This window comes from Arvicola amphibius, chromosome 2 (genome assembly GCF_903992535.2).
Source record: "Arvicola amphibius chromosome 2, mArvAmp1.2, whole genome shotgun sequence".
Lineage (NCBI taxonomy): Eukaryota > Metazoa > Chordata > Mammalia > Rodentia > Cricetidae > Arvicola > Arvicola amphibius.
The window spans coordinates 10,020,967-10,039,487 of NC_052048.2; the positions used below are offsets into that span (position 1 = coordinate 10,020,967).

General features: G+C 42.5%; 1 long non-coding RNA gene across 1 annotated transcript; it reads right to left on the reverse strand.

Annotated features, from left to right (window-relative positions):
• Positions 1 to 548: 548 nt before the first annotated feature.
• On the reverse strand, positions 549 to 12,191 carry LOC119806613. Its single transcript, XR_005284245.1, has 3 exons — positions 12,080 to 12,191; positions 11,273 to 11,363; positions 549 to 609 (listed from the first exon to the last, which is right to left on the reverse strand). It is a non-coding gene; the product is annotated as an uncharacterized LOC119806613 (long non-coding RNA).
• Between the last annotated feature and the right edge of the window lie 6,330 nt (positions 12,192 to 18,521).

The window sequence follows — 18,521 nt, forward strand, 5'->3', positions numbered from 1 at the left end:
TGAGCCACGTGATGGCATGCACAAGGCTGTGGACTCAATTCCATGAATCTGCATGTGCACACACACAAATTACAATGTTAACTATCCTAATGTTATAAATAACTAATAGCTGAACAGTTTTATGGCATATAATGTAGGAAATGGTGGGGAGATGCGGCCAAAAAAAAAAAAAGGTGATAGAAAATGGTTAATTACCACAACCTCAAACTGACAGGAGAGAAAACAGCTCAACTCAGTCCAATAGAACCAAGTTTGCAGATTTCTTACCTGGCATCCCGAGCTCCAGAGCTGAGAGCCAGAATTTAAGTTCTCATGAAAGAGCTTCTAAAATTACATTCCTCAGGGGAAAAAAAAAAGTGAAATCATGTTTCTCTTGCGATAGTAAACAGCTTACACTGACCACATATGTCCAGATAAAGAAAGCTGTTTAACTGCGCTGGGTCATACAAGTGTCATACATGGGTCATAGCAATCCCACGGAACCCCACTCTAAGGACAAGCATGCCCTGACACTCTTCACTTACTGGTCGTCACAACAAAGATACAATTATCCTGGATGGCCTTGTTCCTGTGACTGGATGCTTTGCAGGTCATTTCCTTTCATTGTGGCTGAAAGAATAAAAAGAAAAAATGAATTATGTGGGCATACTTCTACAATCATGAACCTTTTCTCATAGTTTACAGCAAAAGGCACCTACATGAAAACTCTGACATCTGAAGGTCACTGAGCAAAACCGCAGCTTCTCCTCGGCTTACTGCGGTGTGCCGACGGTGAATGCCGAACACAGGCACAGCACCATGAAGTCTGAGACCTCAATACTTCCTAAACAAAGTGCTGCCTGACCATGCCAGCTACCATTATATTCTTATATTTCTCAGATGAGCCACAATACCACAAGAATGAGCAGATCTGTCAGTGTCCCTTTAATTCGGGCCCAAGTTTGGTGCATTTCAGAAAGCAAACACCGCAGGGGCATCAGTACACTAAGCTCTCATAAAGCTAAGAATAAAGTGTATGTTTAAATCAACTTATTCTTTAACAGCTTCACATACGTATATATGACATTCTGGTCACACTCACCAGTTCCACCCCTCTCTTACCCCCCTTCTGTGTTAATATACAGAATTCTTTAATGGGTGCCCACTTGGCCTTGTGAGAGGTAGTTGGTCACCAGCTATGGCTCTTGAGCACTGTCTTTGGTACAAGGAGGGGTAACCAATCCTGATTGCAGAGGCAGAGAGACAAAGATTCCTTTCCTCGGTTCTACCAAATGCGTCTCCTGCTTCTCTGCAAACCACATGTTCACACTGTATTTGCCATTCTTTCCTACAGCTCACCAGGTTTGCTTTGGTCTTGATTTTATTTCTAAAAGCTCAAAATAAGACCATCCTTGGTTCTACTGTAATATGTGTCTGGCAATGTCGTTCAAGGACCTTCATACCTCAGAGAATGAACTGAGCACAGCACAAATCTTGTGTTTGCCTACACATTTTGTTTCTAAATCTGAGGGAAAACACTATTCTTTTTTAATCTGTGGAAACCCCTATGAATGCAGAAAACTGTCTGCTAGATGCGACACAGCCACCAAAACTGATAAGACAAACATATGCACACATCCATAACCCACCAGTTGCTTCCTGTCGTGGGGTATTTAGGAAACACACCATATCTAATGATATAGCTTCATGTTCCGTTCCAGACAATCACTCTAACACCTGCCAGTAACTCCTATGCTGAAGCCCGCCCAATAATGCCCACTTCTCAAGCAAACTGTATTCCCTTTCAAAGGCACAACTATTATAGCAGCCTCTGCCTTTCCTAACTTATAAGACTGTATGTCAGCTTCATGAGATTTCACCCTTATTCCTGTGTCACTATTGCTTTTAACCCATTTTCTCCACAGACTCTGGAACTTATCACAGCCCTGATTGTGTGTACATGTGCGCATGCACGCATACGTGTGGATGCGTGCATGGCCATATGTATAACATGTAGGACTTTCTACCGTCTTGCTCTAGTGCTTTCGACTTTACACAGTCTCTCTGAACCAGAAGCCTGCTGTTAGGCTGGGCTGGCTGCCCTGCAAATCTCTTGGAATCTGTCTTTCTCTTCCTCCCAAAGTTGGGGTTATCGGTATGCTATGCCACACCCAGCATTTGTGTGCCATGCTATGGGAACTTGGGTCTCATGCACACAGAACAAATGCTCTCAGCACCCAGCCTTTTTTCTCAAGAGTGGAACATATGCTTAGCATGCTCCAGGCTTCGGCTTGAGCCAGAGGTACACTCAAAAACAAAACTAAACTTGTCAAGAGATCTGATACTCTCCATGAACGAAAGAGACAGTGGGAAAAGATACTATTTTCCTGTTTTTTCTTTAAATGTAAATTTGTTGTTTCTAAGAGAGTCTTACAAAAGGGGATAAAACTCAGGTCTTGACTCACACTTGCGATAGAAGGACATAGAACACTTCTGTAACAATCCCTGCCCCACCTCATCTACCCATCCCCCACAAAGTGACAGCCTAGACAGAAACTCTTAAATTTTGACAAAGATGCTCTCTCTCTCTCTCTCCCTCTCTCTCTCAGGTCATAAGGTGGGGAGGGAAAGAACTGGGAGGACTGGGAGCGGGGTGTGATCGGGGTGCATTATGTGAAATTCCCAACCAACCAGCAAAAGCATTACGTAAAAAAAAAAAAAAAAAAAAAAAAAAAAAAAAAACAAAACAACAATTAATTCTTGAAAAAACCACACTTATAGCCATGGAACTAATGAGTTCCCTCGTCTTGAATTCACTGCGCAAGGTTGGAAAGCGCACATTAAAGACACGATGGCAGGTTGCTTCCTACTCTCTCTTTCCCTCTAGACAATCTCTTTATCAGGGTGGAAGGGTGGTCATGGTGGGCGGCAGCGTGCGTGCGGTGCGTGTGTGTCTGTCTATTTAATAGGAAGACATCTTCTGCATGTTCTAACTGGAAACTGTCACTGGAATCTACTGAGTGTAGGTGGAGTCTACAGTATGCTAAACATTTTATCATGTGCAGGAGAGTGGTCCACATCAAAGCAGCCCTGAAAGGCCCCTGTGCCTAGGAGGGAAGCCTGCCTTGCACCACTACAGCCTTGATAGTGAGCCTCAACTAAGTGGAAGCATTTCTTCACTATCCTGCATTTCTCTAGACACAACAGAATGACATCGACATTCCTATAAAAAATCATATACTTCAGTTATAAACTCTAATAAAAATATGAATGAGATAAAGTTTTTTTCTGCTAATAACTGCATGCTGAATTCCTCGTTTCCTTTTTCTTCTCTCTTTCAGTTTCAAAACATGGTTTCTTTGTGTTTAACTATCCTAGTGTCCTAGAAACTCACTCTGAAGACCAGGCTGGCCTTGAACTCAGAGATCTGCCTGCCTCTGTTTCCCAAGTGCTGGAAATAAAGGCGTTCACCACCACTGCCTAGCAAATTTCCAGTTTCTAAAATGATACGAGCCAGAATTACTGAAGGAACACTCTCACCCTACAGACCACTGACAAGTGAAAAACTTTGTTCTAAAGCCTGTTAGCAAGTGATGGCCACACAGCACAGTTCTTTAGAGTGTAGAAACCAACCAAGAGGAGCAGATATAAACGCTACACGAATTAGTACATAATGATTTCTTTGAATCAAGTATGTATGGGTAAGGACTATTTCCCAAATTAAAAGACAGAATTTTACGGGATGGGTGTCTGAGTGGTAGGTAGCCTGCATGAGGTCCCGAGGTTCAATCCCCAGGACCTCAATAAGGTTCATCCTTATTGTTGACCATGTCCTTTTTACGTGGGTATCCTATTAGGCTCAAACTGACCACAGTGTCCCTGTACCATGTATACAGACTAACAGTCCAGAGTGCAGTTTTTCTTGGCATTCACGTTTCAGGTTAGACAATGAGCCACAGCCTTTCTTCTCTAGAGTTCTGTCAGGCAAATAGAGCAAAGTCCATGCCTAACTCAGCAGCAGCAGCAGCAGCAGCAGCAGCAGAATAACGGTAATGCCATAAGCCCACACAGTCCAATCAAGTCTAATGGCTAATCTGTAACCCATACGGAGGAAATTAAATCAATGAGACTACACTGTGGTATCTTGGAAGGAGAAGTGCAAGGCTTTCTTGGACACAGCAGCTTTCCACGTGGGGTAAAGAAAAGACTCCCGCTAGCAGACTCTCCAAGGGGGGGGGGGGAAAAGGCAAACTGGCCAGTTCCATCCTTTGGGAAGTTTTGGGAAGGTCAGGAAGATGATTTAATCACAACATAAGATTTCTTGAGGCTGTGCCTCATGGTCTCAAAAATGTTTTAATGTTTTGGCCAATAACTATATTCTGGCTATTCTTAGTACTATAACTTCCCTGTAGAATCATTTGCTTTTGTTGACTTAAGAAAAACATTTTATTTCATAGTGTGCTAGTCTGATTCTGTGGCTATAACAAACTATCTCAGATTGTTAATTAAGAGAAAACTTTGGTGATTCAACTAATTGACTGCTTCCAATGCTTAGAGCCTTTCAGGCAGGACATTCATGCTGAGAACCCTGCTGAGCAAGCTCTACTCCCCTGGCTGCAAGGACCCAGCAGGGTCCCTTTGTGGAAGCATGCTCTCAATGACCTAAGGACCTCCTGAAAGGTCCTACCTCCCACTGCCTCCCAATAGGGCGACTCTAGGGACCAAACCTAAATGGGCCTCTGAGGGATGCCCAGCATCCAAACTACAGTACGTGGCTAACCTCAGTGACTGCAGCAGATAGTGAAATCACTGCTACTATGCTGCCAATAACAGCTAATGTGATCTTTGTAATGATAGACTATAAGCTTATTGGGTGGTGGTGTTTTAATAGAACTGGCAACAAAGCTGGAAATACAACCATTAAGAAAAAAAGTATATGCTTTAGAAAACTGCCCCCCAAATCTTGTTGGTCTCGTTAAACTAAGACGTGAGTCCCCATGACCTATGAATCATCTCAAGGGAGAGAGAAAGGATAGGATTTGGTGAAAGCAAAGCAGGGCTGCACGGTGAGGCTTGGCAGCTGCAGCCTGCTAACTCTTTTGGCAACCACTAGCAAAGCCAGCACAGTGTTGCTCCAGGAGCCTGACCCACAGCTCACCATGTACCTGGGACTGTGAGAGCAAGAGGCAGAGGCCTGTGGGAACCGTGGAAGCCGCTGTGCTCCTCCCAGGTAGGGCAGAAGCCTGCAGCCTGCAGCCAGCAGCCCAGACGTGTGCGTGCAGCCCATTTTATACACACGTCCACACAGCAGAAAGAGCACCAGAGCTCATATGCTGCTCAAGTTTAGTTGACAAGACACCACAAGGCAGTTATATTCTCTGGCTTGCACTGAAGAGAGATGTTTATCAGTATAACTCATACTGCCATCATTGACAATCAAACGTGATTAGCTTTAAAACCATGCCTGTAGCAGCTAGTTAGTTACTAAATTCATGAATTCAACACTGGCTCACGACAATGTTTATATTATTAAGTGGAAAATTCACTAATGCTTTATATATAGCAAGCTATTCATTTTCATTAACAAACAGGAGGGAAATATTATTTTGAAATCTGTCCACCACAATGATTGTTTTACCAACTTATTTACAGACTAAAAATAAGCTGGCATAAGAGACTGGGCCTACAATTAAACTCAAAATTTTAGGAACAGAACAAAAAAGAAAGAAACACCCTGACTTTCTTGAGAAATCCAATTCTTCGGCCTTGGTTATGTGGGAAAGCAACCACACGGTTAGCAATGCGAAGTATGTAACTGTTTAGAAACACATGAAGCATATCCTCACTTCCTCTCCCCACAGCAGTTCCAAAGGCCACTGCCTTTAATTTAGCTCTAAGCTCTTCCAGACGTGTGCTTAGCCTCAGGGATTCATTTACCTGCCCTGCAGATCTCCTTGGGGCTTAACCCTTTATTTCCCACCCTTCTCCCGGCTTTCAGAAAACAGATCACCTCTGACATCTTGGGAGAGAGGAGGGAGACCAAGTGTGTGAGAACCTCACTCTGTTCTTTCCCAGCAGGGCACAGCGGTCACTGGTGGCAGTTCTCACGGTGACAGCACTGCTGTCTTGCTGTACTGGGGACCTGCGCTTGACAGTCCTCAGAGTCCCTCTGAAGTGGGGTCGTGAGTTACACTGCATAGGCTGACCCACCGGCGATGGCTCCCTTCCCTCAGACGGCCACATCCTTTCTACAGCTTCCCCTGCCCTGTGGTCCTGTCCTCACTGTCTGTGGCAATGGCACCCAGGGCAGGCACCAGCACAATTTGCTCAGAAGTCTGTCCCTTCCCCCGGAACAGGGAGTGCAGACTAGGACACCACTTTGCTAGGGGTTCCTCCAGGCCCCGCCACCAGCATCACCACAGCACGTCCTTCTGAAGCTATCACGAAACCTCCAATTCCCATCTAATTTAAACTCAATGCCTTCCCGTCTTGCTATGCTCTCAAGCTTTGTAGCCATTTCCTTCTCTTAGTCAGCTGTTCCAATGAAAATTATCACCACAGCAGATTTAGAAATCTTATGTCACATTCTCCTATCACAGGTACCAGAGTACAAATGCCACCAACTCCGAGGCATGTATCACACCAACAGGAACTGAAAATCTGGTTCGGCCTAAACCAGGAAAGGGGCTTAAAGCTGGGTGGGAAAACGTGAGCAAGGAGCCGAACAGAAGGCTGAAAGTCTCCTTACGGACTAGAACAGCAGTGCAGAACCCGAGAGCACACACCTCAGAGAGAGTAAACTGCCCTCCAAAAAAGCTCTTAAAAATAAAAATAGCATTTACATTACATATGCCTATAAAAAGAAACACTTGCAATAGATTTTAAATAATTCTGAGGTAACTCAAGAATAATTCAATTAGCACTATGCTAGTTAAAGACAAAATGTTCCTGTCACATTCACCTGAGCATCACGAGGCTTATATCTCGGACAACTTGGTAAATTAAAAGAAAAAAAAAGACTAAAATAATTCCAACCCATCCCTTTACCCATAGACAACTGGTTATGAGTGAGACTTAGGATGTTTACCCTTCCACCCCAGACAGGGTTTCTCTGGGTAGCCCTGGGTGTCCTCGAACTCAAGAGATCTGACTGCTTCTGCCTCCCCAGTGCTGGGATTAAAGCTGTGTGTTATTACTACCTGGCTAGAATGCTTGTCTTAATGAAAAGAATAGCTAGGCATTGTACGTTCAAGATAGAAATATGAATTTAAGATGTGCATAAAAATTTAGGATGGCCGGGCGGGTCGTGGTGACACAGACCCTTTAAACCCCCGGGCACTCAGGAGGCAGAGGCAGGTGGATCTCTGTGAGTTTTGAGGCCAGCATGGTCTACAAGAGCTACCTTCAGCACAGGCTCCAAAGCTACAGAGAAACTCTGTCTTGAAAAACCGAAAAAAAACAAAACAAAAACACAAAACAAAAACAAAACAAGGTGATTGTCTGCCAAGTATAAAAAACTGAAGCCATGCTATTTCTGGTAATGGGTAAAACTCATCTCCTGATAGAAGACAGCCTGCACCACCTCAGGCACTGGTGCACTGCAGCTGTGCATCCTGGGAAGGTGGGCGGTGCTGGTGCTGGAGACGGGGACTGCACGTACACAGAGCAGCTCTACCCCTGAGCTAAGGCCACTGGATTGCCACATTCAGGGCAGTCTATCTACTTCCTAAGTTTCCACTGCAAATTACCAAATACATTTCTGTGCCTGTTACAAACACATGTTTTTTCTGATCCTGAGACATTTTAGAAAGCTCTTTAATCTACATCAGTGTAACTACTTCTTCATGTAAAATATGCACCAAAGAAAAATAACAAAATATATAATTGGAAGGACAGTGTGTTTGGTAGCATCAAGTCATATTAATGAGTACACCTTACCAAATCATGGTTGAACTAGAATGTGCTAGAAAAATTGGTTGCTGAAGACAAATACAACCGGGTGCTTCCTTGATTTAAGATTATGGCTACCTGCATCATCTTTAATATGAAATAAATGACACAGACAACTACAGCTTACTGGACAAGGAATACGGCCTATGCTTAGAAGTTATTGTTGACCTAGGGTGGAAAGGCTCATACAAAGCCACACAACAGAATAAAAATGATTACGGGGAATATTACAGTGGTTTAAAGGACTATTTAAAGAATAGCAAAGAAATTTGTACAAAAAATATTGTCACAAAACTTAGAACCTCAACTAGAAACATGCAATATTCCATTTGTCATTTAAAAGCAAGAATGTGGCATTTAAAAGTATATAACCTATAATTTCATGAATCCAGACAACTTTACCACTCCCTAATGAATGCTAATTAGTAATAGTCCTTAGTAACATCGATTATATAGACATTTACTGTACCATTGGGAAGGAAGCAAACAGCAAACCAGAAAAGAACCAAGTTCAAACCTTAGTTCTTAGGCTGTCACTCTAGACACGGAGCCCACCCCTACCCTACACATGTACCACACGGTTTAAAGCACCCCAACTGCTTTGTTGGGAAGGAAGCATTCTTAAGAGTCAAACTTAAGAGCCAAGTAAAAAATACAATTAAAATAGAAAAAATGTCAATGATTTAGTTTACTAGTCTTTTAAAAATATTTTATTTTTAAATTTCATGTGCATGGTTTTTTTTAGCTGCAAGTATTTACGTGTACCATGTACATGCAGTTCCTGAGGAGGCCAGAAAGGGGAGTTGCACACCTTGGAACTGGAGTTATAGATGGCTGTGAGGTGCAATGTAGATGTGGAGAACTGAACCCGTGTCCCCCGGAGAGCAGCAGGTGCTCTTAACCACTGAGCCAACTCTCCAGCATCTTAATTTACTTATTTTTTCACTCCACAGTGTTTACTTATATTTAGAAAAATACATGAGGGAGGGGGAGGGAAAGGGGAGGAGGTGAAAATTTGTAATAATAATAACAATAATAAAAAAAGAAAAAACTATGTCATTTCCGATTCTTATTGTATTATATAGATAAAAATGCCAATCAGGAAAAAAAACCTACATGAGCTGTATTGAAACAATTTTCTCATGAGCATAAGTCAAATAATGCCCATGTGAAACAAGATCAACTTCCTTTCGAAAGGATGCATCATTCTTTGTACTGCAAATGCTTTTCATCCATTCAAGTGAGCCCTAGCAACACAAGCAAGCACATAACGACAAAGAGTAATAGAGCTATAGACAAAATATGGGCAGCAGAGAAAAGTTTGCCTAGCACTTACGGTCCAGATTAGTCACCAACCAATTGCCGCCGGGTGCCCAGGGCAAGAGCTGAGTGAGGCCCACTTCCTCTCGGAGATGAGTAGAGTGGGGACAAGGAGCCACGAGGGCAGAACTGTGGGCCCTGCGTCTGGAGACACTGACGCCTTAAGTGGCTGGTGTGGAAGGTCCTCAGCTGGCTAGCTCTGAGGGTCAGGCTTGGACCTTGGCAGTAAGATGGGACCTCTCGAATACAGAGATTCTTTTCTCTCGCTTAACTTGCTTTGTAACTTTAGTTATTCATGCTGACATGTGCTCAAGCATCTAATATGCCCAATGTTTTGTTCTGCTTACCACAAGAGAACAAAATATAGAGTTGAAGCCCGAAAAGGGCTGAGCCAGCCATCCGAGTCACCACACTAACGCCTTTCCAAGTATAACTGCCTTCTACTACTTTAGAGCCAGGGAGTCTTGTAGGTCCACAGCGAGTCATCTCCCTACAGCTATGCTTACCATCCTTCTGTCAGATTTAATTTCCTGTTCATTTAAAAAGAAGTTACAGCAGACCCTTCTCACTTGAACTTCGGTGGCAGCCAGTGACCTCTGATGTCATAATGCCTCAAAACCGTCTTTGTCTGAGCTGTGTATGCCCCATCTGTTCCAAGGCACCATACCATGGCGAAGCACTGCTTCGGTTTCAAACACAGACTTAAAAACACGTTCAAATATTTTAAGTGAATTCATGATAAATTTTTAAAGGGACTAGAAATATCCATGACTTTTCCATACACAGCGCTTCTTGAATTTTCTAGCTTTGGGCTAAGTCCTAGGTAGAAGCTGAAAACTCAGCAACTTCAGGGAAAAAACTGTGAATCTTAACGCTGTCAAGTTCAATAGAACAAACATGAAGCCCCGTTTCTATGCTTCCAAATATGTAAGTAAAATATACTACACTGCAAGTCGTAGGGTGGCAACCTAGCCCTTAATTTTGAAATCTTACATAATGCCAAAAATAATTATTCATATAAAAACATGTATAATAAGTCATTCCTATTTGTTATATAAAATTGAGACAAAAATACTTATTAGGAATTATTGCCCTTTCCTCATATAAGTCATCTATTCTTAAGTTGGAATCAGAACTGCAGCTGAACCTTCATGAAAAGCTTAATGTCATAAATGTCACTAGGAAGATTTTAAAAGCTCCACTATGCACAGCATAAACAACGTATCCATAAAGCAAACCAAAGAAATTGTAGTAAAAGAGCCTTTCAAAAATAAAAGGAGGCTCAGACAATATAACTTTCTTATATCATGCTTTCCAATGAAATACATTTATACTGTAATTCAAAGAAACATGAATTGGTATTGCAAGTAAGAGTAAAATTTTAAAGTCACATTTGTTGGCCTTAACAACTTATGTTCCTAAAACTTCTTCCAGTGGAAAAAAACACTGTCTCTAATATAAAATTTTCTCCTAGCATTTTGTTCTTAAAGTTTAGGTTAGTAAGGATTCCTACTTTGAATCACATCACAGAAACAACCCCAGATTAGAGAAACAAAGGAAATTTAAACTAAGTGTTAATTTAAGCTACACTGAAATTGTTAAACATTATTCATCAGTATTGTCTATATTTTCCAAAAGAATCTTTGAAGAATTATTCATCTATTCTGAGGCGGGTGTACCCAACTTCTCATCTGAGTAGGTTAAAAAAATTAAGGTAAACTGATTTGTTTAAAAAAAAAAAAAATCTTGGCTTTAAAGTAAGTCATGTCTATGATATATTAACGTAGCTGGAAGTTAAGGACAGACAAAGAAGAAGGCATTTCTGACACTGATTTCATAAAATGGCCAAATCATGTGCAAACTGCATAAACATATTCACATGACTCTAACAGTTTAGAAGTATTAGGATATGCAAACCCTCTGCAGTGGGTACTTGCGTGGCACTGGGTGCAGAGTGCTCATTACAGACCAGTCACTGAGAGCATGGTGAAGCTAGCAGCAAGAAGGACAGACAGTCACTCACCTCCTTCAAGATACTCAGTATAGGCACAGAGGACGGACCCGGGATGGAAACAGACTCAACTCCTTTGTCTCTGAGCGGCTCTCAGTGAGTCCTGTGAGGACCAAACACCAAGGAAATGCACTGTGGCTTTCAGACTGGCCTGCCACTCTGAAGTCTGACACCACACTGACGTCACACTCTAGCCTGTCATTGCAGCCGCAAATTAAAGCAGTTTCTCCAGGAAGAATGTGTTATGATTAAGCTTGCCTTCTAGCCAAAAAATAAAATGACTTCAATTTCCTTAAATGTGGAATAGAAAGTGAGGTAAAATACCAAGGTATACGATTACAGATAGCTTTCAAAGGGAATGCTTAGTGAGAAATTTAAAATAAATGCTCTAAATAATTGGGCATTTTCTGCCTGTAAGCACATTAAAAGGACTTCTTTTGATTTTTTTCTTTTTCTTTTTGAGACAGGGTTTCTCTCTGTAGCCCTGGGTGTCCTGGAACTCACTCTGTAGACCAGGCTGGCCTCAAACTCAGAGATCCACCTGCCTGTCTCCTGAGTGCTGGGATTAAAGTCTCCCCACACCCTGCTGTTTCCAAGGTCAGTACATACTATTTCAAAATTCAACACATGAAAGACAGAAAGAGAACTGAAGTTCCTGTCTTCCGCCCTCCAGAGATGACGGCAGCTGCTCGGATTCACTATCCACTATGTCCAGCACCTCACCGACCACGCGGGCCTCGGATTCACTATCCATTATGTCTAGCACCTCACCGACCCACGCGGGCCTCGCCTCACAGTCCAAGTGGCTTCTGTTCTTACCTTAGTTTTACTGAAGAAACTGAGGCACAACTGAGGCTGAGTCATGCTGCTGATAAAACCCGGAACTGTGAGTGTCCCCACTGCCCAGGCATTTTGTTAATGATCAAAAGACAAGTCTGCTGAAATACACCTGGAGACCAAAGGTTGTATACACAGGAGGTTCCTGCAGCAGACTGTTCTCACAAAGGTCCCATGTCCCTAACTTTCATTTGATGGCTACCTGCTACTTAGTTAACCCTGGGCACTAACAGACACCTATGTTCAATTTCTAGGTATAAGTAATTAAAAAAAATATCATTGTGTATCTTCCTGCTTTTTTGTGTGTTTAGCTACACAGGATAATTCCTAAATACAGAAAGACTATCAGAGAGCGTGTACAGCTTTAGGTCTATACTGTCCTCTCTAAAGGGTCAACAATTTATACATGCACTCCAGCACACCCCATTTCTTTTTTCCCTGTATCCTGGCTCAGACCGAACACTGACGACCACTCTTCTTCTTCGCACACCTGACAGAGAGAAAGTGCCGTCTGGGGATGTGCAGTCCTGCAGGAAGCAGTCCAGCCTAATTATTGGTCAAAGGCAACCATCCTGGAGTCTGGTGCCAGGCCTCAGCTTTCTGGTAAGGAAAACAATTCTAATAATCTAATCTTGTGGGTTTTCTATGAGAATGAAAAAATTCATATAAAGCCACCTAATCAAAAGCCGACTCATTTAATCATTTAATGGCTGACAGCATTTCTTCTACAGTTCATGCCTCTTTCACAAGATGGTAACTTATACGAGAAGGGCAAACTACTTTACCAAACATACTGCAAATACCTTGTTAGAATGTTAATGGTATAATACTTTAAAATATGTTAATTGGGGCTATCTTAAAACCAAATTTAACACACAGTCTAATGGCTGACAAAGCACCCCCTTTCTCTGAAACTGCTGTAACAAAAATTAAAACCAGAGGACCAAATTGCTTAATTATATAGTCTGAAATATAAAAAGCAGGCCAACAGTTTGCTAAAACCGGAAGGTTGTACATATGGCTCATAATCCTCCCCTTCCTTTTTAGGTTAAGATTTTGCTAATTTCAATTATATATAATCAACTTAAGACTTTTTACACTAAGAAAGAAAACAATACCAGTCTTAGAAAATAAAGTCAATAAAACTACCTTCACAATCCAAAATGCAAAGGAAGAGTCCCTTTAGACAGCAGAAATCATTATCAACTGATAAACAGAATGAGAGAGCTACAATATGGAAGGCTTATTATCTCCCACAGGAATTAGACTCTCTGTTACCTAATGAAGAGTTCCTTATCAGGACAGTTCTGTAACAAAGAGCCTTCCCAAGTTCACTAAGCCAAACACGATGCTGCCTGTTCATATGCCAGCTCTAGGAAAGCCAGACGAGAGAGTGTGAGGTAGAGGCCAGCTGTAGCTTACAGTGAGACTGACTCCTAAACTCAATTATCAAAATGATTCCACTGAGATATGTCTAGGCCTGGCAATGCACAGCCCTGAGTAAATTTTGGAGGGCATTTCCTAAGGACTGACATGGGAAAGTGGGGGTGGGTGGGAGAAAGATTCACCATGAGGGTGGGTGGCGATTCTATGGATCTAATTGAGAAGAGGAGGGCGGCCAGGGCATGCGCGCAAGCTTGTTTCTTTCCCAAGTAAGTACGTGACACCGCTGGTCATTATCTGTGGACATCATGAGTTCAGCTTCCCCAGCCTTTCCTATGTGGACTCAGCAACCGGACTGTCCAGTGTGCAGGTAGCCATTATCGAGCTTCCTCGCCTTCTATTATGCAAGCCACTCAAACAAACCCCCTTGGACTGTTCTGTCTGCCTGTCTCTCTCACAGTTTTTTCTTTTAGGTTTGATCCTCTACAAAACCTTGATTAATAATTATTTTGGTACTAAGAATGGGGAATCTCAACTCCTGAATATACAAGGCACTTTTAACATTCTTGTGTAAACAGCTGGGCTTGTCTTTAATGGTTTCCTTCCTTGCAACTTTAAATGAGCTACTTTTGGCCAAACTGCTGGTTCCCCATGCATTTCATTTCTCCCCTGCATATAAGCTCCTGGTGCTCAGTGTGAACTGGTTAAAAGCAGTTAGCACAAACATGGCATAGCCTGAATGCTACACTGTCTTTTATTCAGCTAATTAGCTCATCATTTTTCAGTTTATATTCATTTAGGTTTCAGGACACGCATAAACTACCAACAGATTCTTTGCTGCAATGTAACATGACCGTTTCCAGTCCAATTTCCAATAGTCATTGATCCCTTCTAAACCTCAGAGAACAGTCTTTACTATATGTTTTCAATAGGTTCTGTTTTCCAAACTCTTACCAGAATGGTTCTCACTCCGCTTACATCATTCTAGGGTGCTCTTAGCCTACATTTCCAAACTCCTTCACATTCCTCTCACATGTCATTTCTCAAAACCTAATGCCACATTGTCAGGTTTAGTTACACAACAAAAGCAATTCTACTCCACAAGTTATTGTTCTCTTCCAGTTATTTTTGCCCCTGTTCAGGCAGAAGCTCTTGACAGAGGCAAACTGTGAGGGAGGGTCCACTTGAGTTCAGTTATGTGTAATTCATCATGGCTGGAAGGCATGCCCATAGAGCTCACTTCCCTCACCAAGGGCTGGGTGGTTAGTGGCTGATCACATCAACAGCAGACCCAAAAAGCATAGAGGGCACGCCTACACAGGAGTGATGGGCGGAGTAGTCCTTCACAAAGTTCACCTCCAAAAAGTTTCCAAGAGGCTTCCTGCGGCTTCCCCAACTATGCCATCATTTAGGGAGCTGGGTTCAATATGAAACACTGGAGGACAAATTTCAGATTAAAATCATGAACAACCTATCCTGTTAGGGAAAACAATAAAAAAATACTAACTAACCCAGATGAGCAAAATAATGTACTAAAAAGGTTTCCAATTATCCTAGCATATCTGATTTAGATGTGATTCCATATGAAGACAGAACTTTAAAAAATGAACACATAGCACAGTGTTTGCAGAATCACACAGGGGATGGATGGAGGCTCTACATAGCTCTCCCTGGGGAAAAGGCTAAAACGGAGCAGCAGAGATCTGTTCAGAGTCTGCGGATTACCAGGGACATCAAGAGTGACAAGCCAACCAGGCACCTGGTTTGTGAGGTTACCAAGCCTGTATGGTTTCTTTGGGGCCCTTCCCCTACTTATTCACTGTTCACAGTCCACCACAGGAAAACCGTGGTGTGGCCATGGGAAAATAAGACAAGGTCAATCTTCTCAAGGTCACGACAGGACAAACTGACAGTTTAATAAGAGAAAGCAGGCTGTAAACAAATCATTAAACATAACCTGATTTGCAGAGCCCAGAAGAGGAAACGGCTCACTGCTGGGGGATGTGTGGAAACCACTAATAATGTGACCACTGACCTGGACGATTGCAAGATGAAATCTGGCTAGGGAGTAGGCAGCAACACGCAGGCAGAGAGAAAGAGAGAGACGAGGAGAGAGAGAGAGAGAGAGGGAGAGAGAGAGAGAGAGAGATAGAGAGAGAGAGAGAGAGACCCTGAACCTCCCCACCTAACCAAAAGCTTCCCAATAGCAAACAATTTACTTAAAAATATTAACACTAAGAGCATTCTCATGTACCTTTGTACAGTTGCTGTCCAGCTCGTCTCAATACACTGCATTCAGACATTTTCAGGAGAAAAGTGGAGAAAAGATTGACATACCACTACACTGTTGGAGCTATCAAGTTCAAATCAGTAGGGAATCCTAAACCACAACTAATCTCCAATGTTCTTTTCATGTGTTCTCTAAAGTACGGGCAGAAGCCATGCCTCATAAAAATAGAGGGGACCATTGAGGTGGCTGAGCAGGCAAAAGTTATTTCATGTAAGCCTGATGACATGAATTTAATTCCTGAAGCCCATGTTAGAAGGAAAGAATGAAACCCCCAGAGTGGGCATAGGCACCCCTCCTCCATACACAGTAAAAACAAAGCATTTTTAAAAAGCAACGAGAAGGGATTAGAGTTGGCACCGCTGTCCTAACAGAGGATCAGGGTTGGATTCCTATCACCCACATGGTGACTCACACCATCTGTACTCCAGTTTTCAGTGGAGGCCAATCTCTCGTGGCCACTCTGCGGGTAACCAGGGAACACACATGGTAAGACGATAAAAATACATACACACAGTCAAATACACATACATAGTCAACAATAGAAAGAAAGAGAGAAAAAGTTCAGCGAGTGGTCTCCTAAGAACTTTGCACCAACACAGAGTATGGTCGGCCAGCACCTCCAGTACATCTGTGGAGTGACCGAGGGTCCAGCACCACTGTCCAACACAGAAGGTATGGTCCAGCCATCACTGTCCAACACAGATATCTCAGCACACCTCAGCCATGTCTGGAGATGACCCAAGGGCCAGTTACAATACTGTCATTTTTTCAGTCCATACATATTATTCACTTCCCAGTGATATTTAATCTTGAAAAGGCCATCGTTGCCCTTGACTTACTCGACCTATCAGGAGCCTCAATATTACTCTGCAAGTCAGACTTATGGTTTCCAATCTGAAACCCAACTCCATTCATAATGTAGAGTCAGTTTGTTCATAACTAATATTCCAATACAGGTCCCTTGTAATGATGAAAGAAAGACAAAACCCTCAAGTCTTTTCTTCCAGTACCCAACACTACTGGGAAACAGGAAGTGGAAGATGTCAATATTGGGTGGTCAGTGATTTTCATCTCCTAGGTCAAACCCTTCTGATGAGAAAAACACTAGAATGCACACAACTCTGTGGCACATGTCCATGGTCCCAGTTCCCAGGAGGCAGGGACTGCCTTAAAAAAAAATCAAGAAAAGAAGGAGGGGGTTCCATTTACTATCCACGAAATATTCAAAGATGATTTGTGTTTCAAGCCAGTGTTCCTTAGAGATAAATCTCACAAAATAGCAATGCCTGGAACAAGTAATTGGAAGAGATGAGTGATTTAGGAAACCAATTAGTCCATAAACACCTGCTTAGGAAGAAACCAATTATAAAGAAAAATGCCTTTCATGCCATTAGACTCTTCCCGCTTACCAACAGGACTCAGACCCTTTGCATGTGAGAAAGCTATCTAGTATTTAGGTCATTAATGGGCACCCTGACCTTCTGGCCAGTTGAGTAAGAGTATGATGTAAGACTTCAAAATTCTCTATTTCTTCTTCTAGTCTTTTCTAAGTTCTGCTTTTTGCATAAGGTCACAACTATTCAACTAGTTTATATAGTACCTGACCAACTCACTTTACTTAAGTCCTGTTGAAGTACCAATCTTCTCAGAGAGCTCCAGTCCACGCTGCTTGCTGAGGTTGCACTGCATTAATGCAAGACCAAGCACTATTCAAAGTGCTTGCCCCGAGGGGTAGAACTAAACTTTTCTGCACAGTGAGAGCGCACCACTGACACTGAACTACTCCACTTACACAATCACATACAAGGCAAAGTGAGAGGTATGACCCAATGGCACCAACAAAGCAGAACAAAGGTGGACCACGGTGGCCACGCCTTTAATCCTCCCCCCGCCCCCGCGCTCTGGAGGCAAAAAGCAGCAGAGCTCTGTGACTTGGGGACCAGGCTGGTCTGGACAGTGAGCGCCAGGCCAGCCAGTTACATACTGAGGGCCCTGTCTCAAAACTAATAAAGGCAGCAAAGAATGCATTAGAACTGGTCAGCATGCTCATTGTCAGCAGACATCTCAACTTCTGAACTAGAGGAGAAGTGTGTGGTTGTGTCTGTATCAGACCTGGAACCTTTACACTTTCCCCCCTACTTGATAGGAAAAAAAAAAGGACAGTGGTTAATCTTTAACTACATTTTCACTGAACTAAAAATTTAGAAAATTTCTAATGGCAGTATGTGCAAAATGAAGAACGAAGACACACACAGGACAGAATACATGCGGAGACTCATGGCTGAGACAGGGCCACTTTCAGCTCTACTGCTGACCCAAAGGTGCAAACAGGGGGAGTCTGACAGCACGCTGTTTGTTTTTATAAAAAAGATTATTTATTTATGTGCATGCATGTGTGTACATAATGCCACATGCAAATAGTGCCCAGAGAGAGGCCAGAAGAGGGCATTAGCCTGGAGTGGAACTAAACTTGAGTCCTCTAGAAGAGGAGGAGCATGGATCTATCTTTCTATCCATCCTATCTATCTATCTATCTATCTATCTAATCTATCTCTTTGGTATCTCAAACCAAGTTTTATTAGGACATGAGGCATTTCTCTAAAACCAAGAAAAAAGAAAATGAAAACAATGCACTTCTTTGCTATCTACTTATTTAGGACACAAGGATCCCACCTTAGCTTTTACTTCTGGCCTCATTTTTGGAACTGAAATGAAAACTTTTGTTCTCATTTGAATACACTCCTCATCTCT